The sequence below is a fragment of the Salvelinus namaycush genome, chromosome 14 (assembly GCF_016432855.1).
Source record: "Salvelinus namaycush isolate Seneca chromosome 14, SaNama_1.0, whole genome shotgun sequence".
Classification (NCBI taxonomy): domain Eukaryota; kingdom Metazoa; phylum Chordata; class Actinopteri; order Salmoniformes; family Salmonidae; genus Salvelinus; species Salvelinus namaycush.
In genome coordinates, this window is record NC_052320.1 from 27,161,553 (window position 1) to 27,173,612 (window position 12,060).

Genomic DNA, 12,060 nt, shown 5'->3' on the forward strand with positions numbered 1-12,060 from the left:
TATATTTGTCATTCATTCTAATTCTGAAACACAAGCATAAAGATAATCCTCTGAAGAAATGGCCAGAGACAGAAATAATCTCAAAATAAAACAATAAATTCCTGAGTCAAATCTCATATCTAAATATTTTACTGTGAGGACAGACCGAGAGAGAGAGAAAGAGATGGAGAGAGAGGGAGAGGGAGAGAGAGAGCGAGAGAGCGAGAGAGGGAAAGGGAGAGAGAAAATGGGAATGGAACGGGTGAAAAAGACAAAAATGCCTATGGTCTTAAAAAAGTTCACCCTCAGTTCTCATTTTTTTCATTTTTTTCCCCTTGCTCCCCCCTCCCTCCTCCCTCTCTCTCTTTAATCCTTCTCTGGGAACATGCCTTCCCCAGCTGTGTGGCCCCACATACACACACAGGCTAGGCTCCCGGCTCTGAGCACAGCTGGCCAGACTTTGTGGAGCCAGTCGTCAGGCTGCATGAAGCCCTGCCCGCCCTCCCGCCCTCACTTCCTACGCAAACATGCCCAGGTGTGGGGGGCCTGCTCCCTGCTCCCCTGTCTCCTCTCCCTCTCTGATGTGCAGCCATCCGGAGTGCCAAGCGGGAAGTGAGTGTGAGTGTGTGCGCGTGTTTGTGTGTGTGCACGTGTGTGTGTGTGTGTGTGTGTGTGTGTGTGTGTGTGTGTGTGTGTGTGTGTGTGTGTGTGTGTGTGTGTGTGTGTGTGTGTGTGTGTGTGTGTGTGTGTGTGTGTGTGTGTGTGTGTGTGTGTGTGAGAGAGAGAGAGAGCTGAGGGAGGGGGACACCCAAGGGGAGACTGTTAACAACAACAACTAGTACTTCGTCCCGGCTAGATTACTGGTAACTAGCTTCACAGCAAGACTAACTACTGAGCAATATCATGTTTCAGAAAAGTGGAACAATGGCTGTATGGTTTAGACCATCTCTCAATAAGCAAAGCCCTACACACATGCTTTTAATGAACTGTAGGGCACACTGGAAAGATCTCCAAATTCCCTTCTCAGAGCGCAGCCTAATCAAACTGTATCGGACAAATGTTTCTCATATGACAACAACAAAAAACGACTGTAATTATGAAACTTAAACATACGTTACATATACTCCCAGTAAACACCAAGACACCATATCTGCTCAACGTTTCCAGAACAGGTAATAATGGGTGCATTTCTCTCTTTAGAGTAAGATAATGATGTCTCCTAACAGCGGTATACAGCTGTAAACAGTTGTAACACCCCCAGGTGTAGGGGTAGAGATCTGCAGAGACAGGAGAGTGCGGGGGAACGTGGCAGAAGACCCTTGTGCTGTTAATAAATGCCCTGGGATTTCGAAACGCTGGAAGGTTTTAAGACTTCTGCTATGTAGACTTTTCCACGAGTCTGCTGATAGGAGAGCATTCGCGCGTTATGTAATAAAATACAGACATCAGCTCAGTTACAAGATAAACGCGGACGGGAACAACAGCAGACGCGCGCACACACACACACACACACACACACACACACACACACACACACACACACACACACACACACACACACACACACACACACACACACACACACACACACACACACACACACACACACACACACACACACACAACGTAAACAACCTCTCCCACTCACGCCCAGGCACTTTGACAAACAAAAACAAAGGTTAAGTGTTTAGATATCCATGAAACAGATGCTGGTCACATGGAGAGGATGTTCCATACCACCGCCCATCTCAAATATTGACAGTGATTTCAGTAGGGGATGAGACAATACTGCAAACGGGTGGATGTGGATGTTTATCACTCAGAGCCAGCAGAACAGACAACAACACTACTCACCTGTGTGCACATTCCCCCTCTGGGATCCACACACACACACACACACACACACACACACACACACACACACACACACACACACACACACACACACACACACACACACACACACACACACACACACACACACACACACACACACACACACACACACACACACACACCGCAAAACAAGGGGTCATCTGTGTCTCTGTTGGACAAAAGAAGCAAAAGAAGCCCTCAGTAATACCAGCAAATCGTAAACAATGTTCCTGACAGAGGTATCTCAGCTCGAGGACATCTTGCCAGTCAATTTAGTCTTCATTCACTATCTGTCTCTACAGTTGTAGTGCTTTGGGGTCACACGCTGGGCCGGGTCACAAGGCCAGGGCTGAGGTCAGACACAGCCGCCAGCCAGTCTGCTAGTTACCCAGCCCAGCCAGCCAAACTTCCAAGGATGGACAGACCCTACCCTGTCTCTATGGCCCCTCTCTGCCTTGTTATGACCCCAAAGCATTACAACTGTAGAGATAGATAGTGAATAAAGACTAAATTGACTGGCAAGATGTCCTCGAGCTGAGATACCTCTGTCCAACTCCTACCTGCATCTAAAGCCCTTGTTGGGGAATTTAATCTCTCACACACTCCTACATGAGAAAGGCAGATAAGCGAGGGAACTCATTATCCTCAAAGTGTGTGGTGGTGTGTGTGTATGTGCGTGCGTGTATGGGTGTCCATGTGTGTTTGTAAGAGAGTGGGAGAGACGCAATAAAGCAACAATCATCCGAAAGGCAGAGACTCAGGACTGGGAACGCTTCGAGGAGAGGAGGGAGTGTTAGAGTCGACTCAGCAGCTTTCTGAGCAGGACGCGTGGGGCGTCCATGCTCTCCCATCAGGCCTCTCTCAGAGGCAGATGTTTCCAAGACAAAGCAATGTCTCGGGAAACAAACAGACAGATGGACGGACAGATGGACAAAACCCTCTCAGAATACTGAAGAGACAAAATATGTTAGAACCAACAATGAATCTTGTCTCAGGTGCAAAGAGACGCCAGCTATGGACCCTGGTGTTATGATAGACCAAAGGCCCAGGTTAGAATGGTGTCACTGCTAGAAGTGCTATAGTGCTGTGGTGTGCCGCTTAATATTGGAGAGCACTCTCTCCAAGAGACCACCTTCCCATGATCCACTGTCTCCGTCACGCAAGTGCATAAGCTACCAGCTGCCGTGAAGTCACATAAACCCACCGCTGTTTTACACCTCACTACGGACTGTGTGTGAGTCAGGGTGGAGGTATTAGTGTTTAAAGGTTGAAACACCACTCATAATAGAGACTAACCACAAGTATGTCTTTCCATCTCCCTTCCTTCATCTTACACTCAGTCACACAAAGACACAATGTGTGTCACACATGATGCTGAGTAAAACAAAGAAGGAACTGCGTACAGCACTTCCTCCAGAAGAGACCAGAAGAGATGTGGAGGGGAAAAGGGGATGGGAAATCTAGGAATTTGAATAGCTCACACCAGGCCAGTTAACTCACTGCAGCATCCCTCTCGCTCCACCTCCCTCCCTCCCTCCCTCCCTCCCTCCCTCCCTCCCTCCCACTGTCATCAGCTCTCCCTGCTCTCTTCTCTGCGGAGTAGCCAGCGTCCGACTGTCGACAGGCAGTTGGGGGCCTGGGCCCAGGATTTTTGTGGCTGCTGCGCTCCCTATCCTGCGGGATCCTTTCCCTTGTAATTTAGCAGTGATTTGATGACATGTACTGGCGATATTTCCAGAGGAGTACAAGGGGCCAGCAGCGCACATCTGGAGTCTAGACTTACTGGCTCTATGGCAGGCCCAAGCTCTCCGGCTCGGCCCGGGCACTGGTGTCCAGTGTTTGCATAGCTGGTTGTGTTTAATTGAAATTAAAGTGGCCCTCTTTGACCCGCCCCTCTTCTCCCTCCTCAATGAAGGACAAGCTAACTGGGAAAATGACTAGAAGTCATAGAAAACACATGTTGTACGTATAGGGCAATTCTTTTTCCAAGGAAGGCTGGCGCCAGTTTTAGTGTCCACATTAGACAGGAAAATAATATCTGAAGAATAGCTCTATATGAAGCCTCGCTCCAAGTACTAGAAGGGCCAAACCCTGGAAAAACACACACACACACACACACACACACACACACACACACACACACACACACACACACACACACACACACACACACACACACACACACACACACACACACACACACACACACAATTACACACACACACACACACACACACACACACACACACACACACACACACACACACACACACACAATTTGTCATATAGCTGTAGTTTGTCAGTTTACTTCACACCAAAATGGGTCCATTTGAAGGAGAGCTGTGAGTGGAGGGGAAACATCTCTTCAGTGTGACCTCTTTTACGTGATATGTTCTGGCTTGGTCCATTTAAGACCAGAGGTTGTGTACCTGTACCGGCTGAGGAGAGAGTCTCTCTCTCTCTCTCTCTCTCTCTCTCTCTCTCTCTCTCTCTCTCTCTCTCTCTCTCTCTCTCTCTCTCTCTCTCTCTCTCTCTCTCTCTCTCTCTCTCTCATCTGCCTGGACCCTGAGCTCTGTTAGGGCTCGCTCCACTGATTGCCTCATTTTCCCATTGTAGGGAGTTCCAGGGCCTGTCAACTGTGATTTCCCTGAACGACCCACACCGATGCCTCTCGGTTGGAGGCGGATGGAGGAAGGGGCTTAACACCCTGTCAGACCTGGCTTCTCCCTCCGGTATGAAAGCAGGGCCTGGTTCTCTGGGCACTACAGGCCTAATTAGTCCTGACAAATAACACAAGAGTACAGTAGCACACTCTAGTAGGAGCCTAACTACTGCAGTAGCAGCCTTAAATGTACAGCAGCAGAGTCGTACTACTGGGCCGGCAGGATAAACACACAGCCTGTGGAGCTGCTCTGTGTTGTCTTGTTGGGTCGCCTCTGGCTGTTGCTGGCTGCCCTATCTCTCTGTGTCTCCTCCCTCTTATTTCACTGGGAGGGCTCTCCAAAGTCGTAGAGTAAATGTTTAAGAAACGCTAAACTGACTGCACTTAGGTTTCCCCCACCGTTTAGCCCACTGGGAGTGCGGAGACCTTGTGCTCTCTCTCTCTCTTTCTAGTTTTCTGTCTCTGTCTCTGTCTCTTTCTTTCTCTCTCTCTATCTCTCTCTCTCTCTGGGCTGAGAGAGAGAGAGATAGACCAGGGGTGAGGGTTTGGTGCAGGATGAGGAGCAGCAAGCATCAGTTTATGATTGATTGTCCGTGAAAGAGAGCGAGAAGGGAAACAGTGGAAATGAAAATAAATGCTTTGATAATCTTTCCCATGTGTGTGAAAGAGAGACAGCGAGAGAGAGAAAGAGAGAGAAAGAGAGAGAGAGAGAGAGGTGTGAAGAGACAGGATAGATACAAAGACATGGACAAATATGGGAACAAAAAAAGGGATGAGACAGAGTGATACACCCCTTCACCTTTTCCACATTTTGTTGTGTTATAAAGTGGTAAAAAATTGATTTAATTATCATTTTTGTCAAAGATCTGCACAAAATACTCTGTAATGTCAAAGTGGAAGAAAAATTTGAATGAATATTTTTATTAATGGAAAATAAAACACTAATATATAACCACCTGAGTCAATACATGTTATAATCACCTTGGCAGCGATTACAGCTGTGAGTCTTTCTGGGTAAGTCTCCAGCTTTGCACACCTGGATTGTACAATATTTCCCCATTATTTTATTTAAAAAAATATTCAAGGACTTTGCCTGTGCTTAGCTCTATTCCTGTTATTTTTATCCTAAAAAAACTCTATAGTCCTTGCCAATGGCAAGCATACCCATAACACGATGCAGCCACCCTCATGCTTGGAAATATCCTCGTGAGAGCCAGCAATTGAAGTCCACTTTTTTTTTTCTTTTTTTTTTTTTTTTTTTTTTTTTTTTTTTTTTGGGGAGTCCACTTTTTATTTAACTAGGCAAGTCAGTTAAGAACAAATACTTATTTACAATGACAGCCTAGGAACAGCCTTGCTCAAGGGAAGAACAACAATTTTTTTTTTTACCTCGTCTGCTTAGGGATTTGATCTAACAAACTTTCAGTTACTGGCCCAACGCTCTAACCACTAGGCAACCCCACCACTCCCTAGGGAACATCAGTTTGTGGTCTGTATCTGTATTAAGTCATGTTGTACCTTTGAGAGGACATTTTGGCCTTTTCAATGATATCACCTGTGGGGTCTGCCCCTGACAACTTTATAATTCTGGTTCATAAAAACATGGCTGCTGTCAAAATTAGCACATTTTATGGGAATTTGAAAAGTAGTGTGTGTAATTAATCATTATAATTTTTGTGAGTTTGATATTCAAATTGTTTCTAGTTAGTGAATATCTCAGGAAATGTTGAGTGAGTTGTCAGGACTGTGTAATATTTTTTTCACAGTAAATAAGAGCTAAATAAGAGCTTACCAAGAAATGTCCTGGACACCCGAATGCCGCAACTATGTTTTTAACCTACTGTACCCATTGACTGTAATGTACATTTTTTCAGATGTACGTCCTAATAATCCCTACAGAGGACAATTTTGCACTTACAATACAAGATAAATAACAATATTTCTTAACATGTTTTTTTCCCACCCCAAACACATTTGTTATGTAAAAAGAAAGAAAAGTAAATCCCCCCAAAACAATTCCGGTCTCAGGAGGATTGAAGCGTGACGCTCAGGGATATGTTGTGTTGGATTTTCCCCAAATATAATGCTTTGTTTTCAGGATGCATGTTTTGGAATATTTTTATTCTGTACAGGCATCCTTATTTTCACACTTTAATTTAAGTAGTATTGTGGAGTAACTACAATGTTGTTTATCCATCCTCAGTGTTCTCCTATTACAGCCATTAAACTCTGTAACTGTTTTGAAGTCATATTGGCCTCATGGTGAAATCCCTGATCGGTTTCCTTCCTCTCCGGCAACTGAGGTAGGAAGGACTGTCACGTTCCTGACCTGTTTTCTGTTGTTTTGTATGTGTTTAGTCGGTCAGGGCGTGAGTTGGGGTGGGCATTCTATGTTATGTGTATCTATGTTGGTTAATGGGTTACCTGATATGGTTCTCAATTAGAGGCAGGTGGTTTACGTTTCCTCTGATTGAGAGCCATATTAAGGTAGGTTGTTTCACATTGTTTGTTGTGGGTGGTTGTCTTCCGTGTCTGTGTCTATGCACCACACGGGACTGTTTCGGTTTGTTTGTTCGTTCGTTCATTTTATGTAGTCTGTTCCTGTTCATGCGTTCTTCGTGTATATGTAAGTTCGTTAGTTCAGGTCTGTCTACGTGCGTTTGTTATTTTGTAATTATATAGTGTATTTCGTGTCAGTGTTCGTCTTGTCAAATAAATCATTATGTATTCATCACCCGCTGCGCCTTGGTCCACTCTCTCACCCAAAAACGATCGTTACAAGGACGCCTGTAGCTTTGTTGTGACTGGGTGTATTGATACAAAGTGTAATTAATAACTTCACCATCCTCAAAAGGATATTCAATGTCTGTTTTAATTATTTTTTTACCCATGTACCAATAGGTGCCCTTCTTTGCATGGATAACCTCCCTGGTCTTTGTCGTTGAATCTGTGCTTGGAATTCAGTGCTCGACTGAGGAAACTTACAGATAATTGTATGTGTGGGGTACAGAGATGAGGTAGTCATTCAAAAATCATGTTTAACACCATTATTGCACACAGAGTGAGTCCATGCAACTTATTATCTGACTTGTTAAGCACATTTCTACTCCTGAAGATATTTGGGCTTGTCATAACAAAGGGGTTGAATACTTTTTGACATTTCGGATGTTCATTTTTTATTAATTTGTAAAAAAGAACATCTAAAAACATAATTCCACTTTGACATTATGGGAAATTGTGTGTAGATCAGTGACACAAATTCAAAATGTTCCACCATTGTAAACACAACAAAATGTGGAAAAAGTCAAGGGGTATGAATACTTTGTAAAGGCACTGTATGTCTCAGTGAGAGATATGAGAGGGAGGAGGACAAAGACAGGTATAACGACAAAGAAATAAGTTGCTGAAAGCTTGTTGCTAAATCAGGTAGACAGGGTCTGTCAGTACTGATAGAATATTGTAGTAGCCCGACCGGAACTCCAACATGGGTTCAGCGACTGTCAAGCCAACGCCTTAACCGTTACACCAAGAGGTCCAAACCTCTTGACAAGGTAGTAAGTTGTTCACTTAAAGTTGCAATAATATAATTTAGGTCCATTAAATCCATCACACTCAATGTAATGCTGTGTCCTGCTGTGTCACCGTTGGTATGGAAAATGTAGCCCACTATTTTAAACAATATTTTATGGTTTACTCTCTCTAGGTCATATACAACACTTTACTGTTGAATAACAACAGCTTTTCAATGAAATAATGGAAAATCCAGCCCAATGTGGACACCCATGTGGAGAGAGGGCTGTCGGTTTAACTCCTTGGATATATTCTTGGTGACTGGTGCAGACAGGTAAGCCTACTCTTTGCACTGTGAAAATGTCCAGTAATTGATGACCCATCTAATATTTCAGCCCCTTAAATGTGGTGGCCTGCTGTGACCATAGTATATGACCACTTTACTGTTTTCCTACTTCTCAGGTTGTAACACTGCCCTTCCCACTCTTTCTACCGCTACCCACCGCTGTCTTTTCTTTCTCTCTAAGCCTGATTTCTAACTAAATCACATATCTGTGCCCCGAGTAGTTCTCAAGGAATTATTGGAAATATCAAATCAAATCAAATCAATTTATATAGCCCTTCTTACATCAGCTGATATCTCAAAGTGTTGTACAGAAACCCAGCCTAAAACCCCAAACAGCAAGCAATGCAGGTGTAGAAGCACGGTGGCTAGGAAAAACTCCCTAGAGAGGCCAAAACCTAGGAAGAAACCTAGAGAGGAACCAGGCTATGAGGGGTGGCCAGTCTTCTTCTGGCTGTGCCGAATGGAGATTATAACAGAACATGGCCAAGATGTTAAAATGTTCATAAATGACCAGCATGGTCAAATAATAATAATCACAGTAGTTGTCGAGGGTGCAACAAGTCAGCACCTCAGGAGTAAATGTCAGTTGGCTTTTCATAGCCGATCATTAGCCCCAAAATTGCCCTCGCTAGAAGCCTGTGTTTCAGACAAAAGGAAGTGGATGGCTGAAAACGTTCTACTTTTAAACTCGGACAAAACAGAGATGCTTGTTCTAGGTCCCAAGAAACAAAGAGATCTTATGTTAAATCTGACAATTAATCTTGATGGTTGTAAAGTCGTCTCAAATAAAACTGTGAAGGACCTCGGTGTTACTCTGGACCCTGATCTCTCTTTTGACGAACATATCAAGACTGTTTCAAGGACAGCTTTTTTCCATCTACGTAACATTGCAAAAATCTGAAATTTTCTGTCCAAAAATGATGCAGAAAAATTAATCCATGCTTTTGTTGCTTCTAGGTTAGACTACTGCAATGCTCTACTTTCCGGCTACCCGGATAAAGCACTAAATAAACTTCAGTTAGTGCTAAATACGGCTGCTAGAATCCTGACTAGAACCAAAAACTTTGATCATATTACTCCAGTGCTAGCCTTCCTCCACTGGCTTCCTGTTAAGGCAAGGGCTGATTTCAAGGTTTTACTGTTAACCTACAAAGCGTTACATGGGTTTGCTCCTACCTATCTTTCCGAGTTGGTCCTGCCGTACATACCTACACGTACGCTACGGTCACAAGACGCAAGCCTCCTAATTGTCCCTAGAATTTCTAAGCAAACAGCTGGAGGCAGGGCTTTCTCCTATAGATCTCCATTTTTATGGAATGGTCTGCCTACCCATGTGAGAGACGCAGACTCTGTCTCAACCTTTAAGTCTTTATTGAAGACTCATCTCTTCAGTAGGTCCTATGATTAAGTGTAGTCTGGCCCAGAAGTGTGAAGGTGAACGGAAAGGCTCTGGAGCAACGAACCGCCCTTGCTGTCTCTGCCTGGCCGGTTCCCCTCTCTCCACTGGGATTCTCTGCCTCTAACCCTATTACAGGTGCTGAGTCACTGGCTTACTAGTGCTCTTTCATGCCGTCCCTAGGAGAGGTGCGTCACTTGAGTGGGTTGAGTCACTGATGTGATCTTCCTGTCTGGGTTGGCACCCCCCCTTGGGTTGTGCCGTGGCGGAGATCTTTGTGGGCTATACTCGGCCTTGTCTCAGGATGGTAAGTTGGTGGTTGAAGATATCCCTCTAGTGGTGTGGGGGCTGTGCCTTGGTAAAGTGGGTGGGGTTATATCCTTCCTGTTTGGCCCTGTCCGGGGGTATCATCGGATGGGGCCACAGTGTCTCCTGACCCCTCCTGTCTCAGCCTCCAGTATTTATGCTGCATTAGTTTATGTGTCGGGGGGCTTTCCAGTTGATTTGTCAGAGGACAAACCATTCACAGAGACAAACTGATATCTTTCCGACAGATAAGATCTAAACCAGGCCAGAACTTGTCCGTGTAGACCAATTTGGGTTTCCAATCTCTCCAAAAGAATGTGGTGATCGATGGTATCAAAAGGTCTAGGAGCACGAGGACAGATGTAGAGCCTCGGTCTGACGCCATTAAAAGGTCATTTATCACCTTCACAAGTGCAGTCTCAGTGCTATGATGGGGTCTAAAACCAGACTGAAGCATTTCGTATACATTGTTTGCCTTCAGGAAGGCAGTGAGTTGCTGCGCAACAGCTTTTTCTAAAATTTTTGAGAGGAATGGAAGATTCGATATAGGCCGATAGTTTTTTATATTTTCTGGGTCAAGGTTTGGCTTTTTCAAGAGAGGCTTTATTACTGCCACTTTTAGAGAGTTTGGTACACATCCGGTGGATAGAGAGCCGTTTATTATGTTCAACATAGGAGGGCCAAGCACAGGAAGCAGCTCTTTCAGTAGTTTAGTTGGAATAGGGTCCAGTATGCAGCTTGAAGGTTTAGAGGCCATGATTATTTTCATCATTGTGTCAAGAGATATAGTACTAAAACACTTGAGTGTCTCTCTTGATCCTTGGTCCTGGCAGAGTTGTGCAGACTCAGGACAACTGAGCTTTGGAGGAATATGCAGATTTAAAGAGGATTCCGTAATTTGCTTTCTAATGATCATGATCTTTTCCTCAAAGAAGTTCATGAATGTATTACTGCTGAAGTGAAAGCCATCCTCTCTTGGGGAATGCTGCTTTTTAGTTAGTTTTGCGACAGTATCAAAAAGAAATTTCGGATTGTTCTTATTTTCCTCAATTAAATTGGAAAAATAGGATGATCGAGCAGCAGTGAGGGCTCTTCGATACTGCACGGTACTGTCTTTCCAAGCTAGTCGGAAGACTTCCAGTTTGGTGTGGCGCCATTTCCGTTTCAATTTTCTGGAAGCTTGCTTCAGAGCTCGGGTATTTTCTGTATACCAGGGAGCTAGTTTCTTATGACAAATGTTTTTAGTTTTTAGGGGTGCAACTGCATCTAGGGTTTTGTGCAATGTTAAATTGAGTTCCTCAGTTAGGTGGTTAACTGATTTTTGTCCTCTGACGTCCTTGGGTAGGCAGAGGGAGTCTGGAAGGGCATCAAGGAATCTTTGGGTTGTCTGAGAATTTATAGCACGACTTTTGATGCTCCTTGGTTGGGGTCTGAGCAGATTATTTGTTGCGATTGCAAACGTAATAAAATGGTGGTCCGATAGTCCAGGATTATGAGGAAAAACATTAAGATCCACAACATTTATTCCATGGGACAAAACTAGGTCCAGAGTATGACTGTGACAGTGAGTAGGTCCAGAGACATGTTGGACAAGACCCACTGAGTTGATGATGGCTCCGAAAGCCTTTTGGAGTGGGTCTGTGGACTTTTCCATGTGAATATAAAAATCACCAAAAATGTGAATATTATCTGCTATGACTACAAGGTCCGATAGGAATTCAGGGAACTCAGTGAGGAACGCTGTATATGGCCCAGGAGGCCTGTAAATGAGTAGAATATAGTCTATTATATAATGTCAGAAGTGGTGCATTCAGCAAATCTCTCTCACCCATCAACAATCATTATGTTCTCATGTTCTCTGGCTGTGTTCAACTTTTCTTCCCTTTTTTATGCCTCTGAATTACATGATCTACTAGCAAAAACAAGACCAATGTGTTCTTAATCTCTCAGATTATCAGTTCAAATCACTACCTTGATGAGACAATT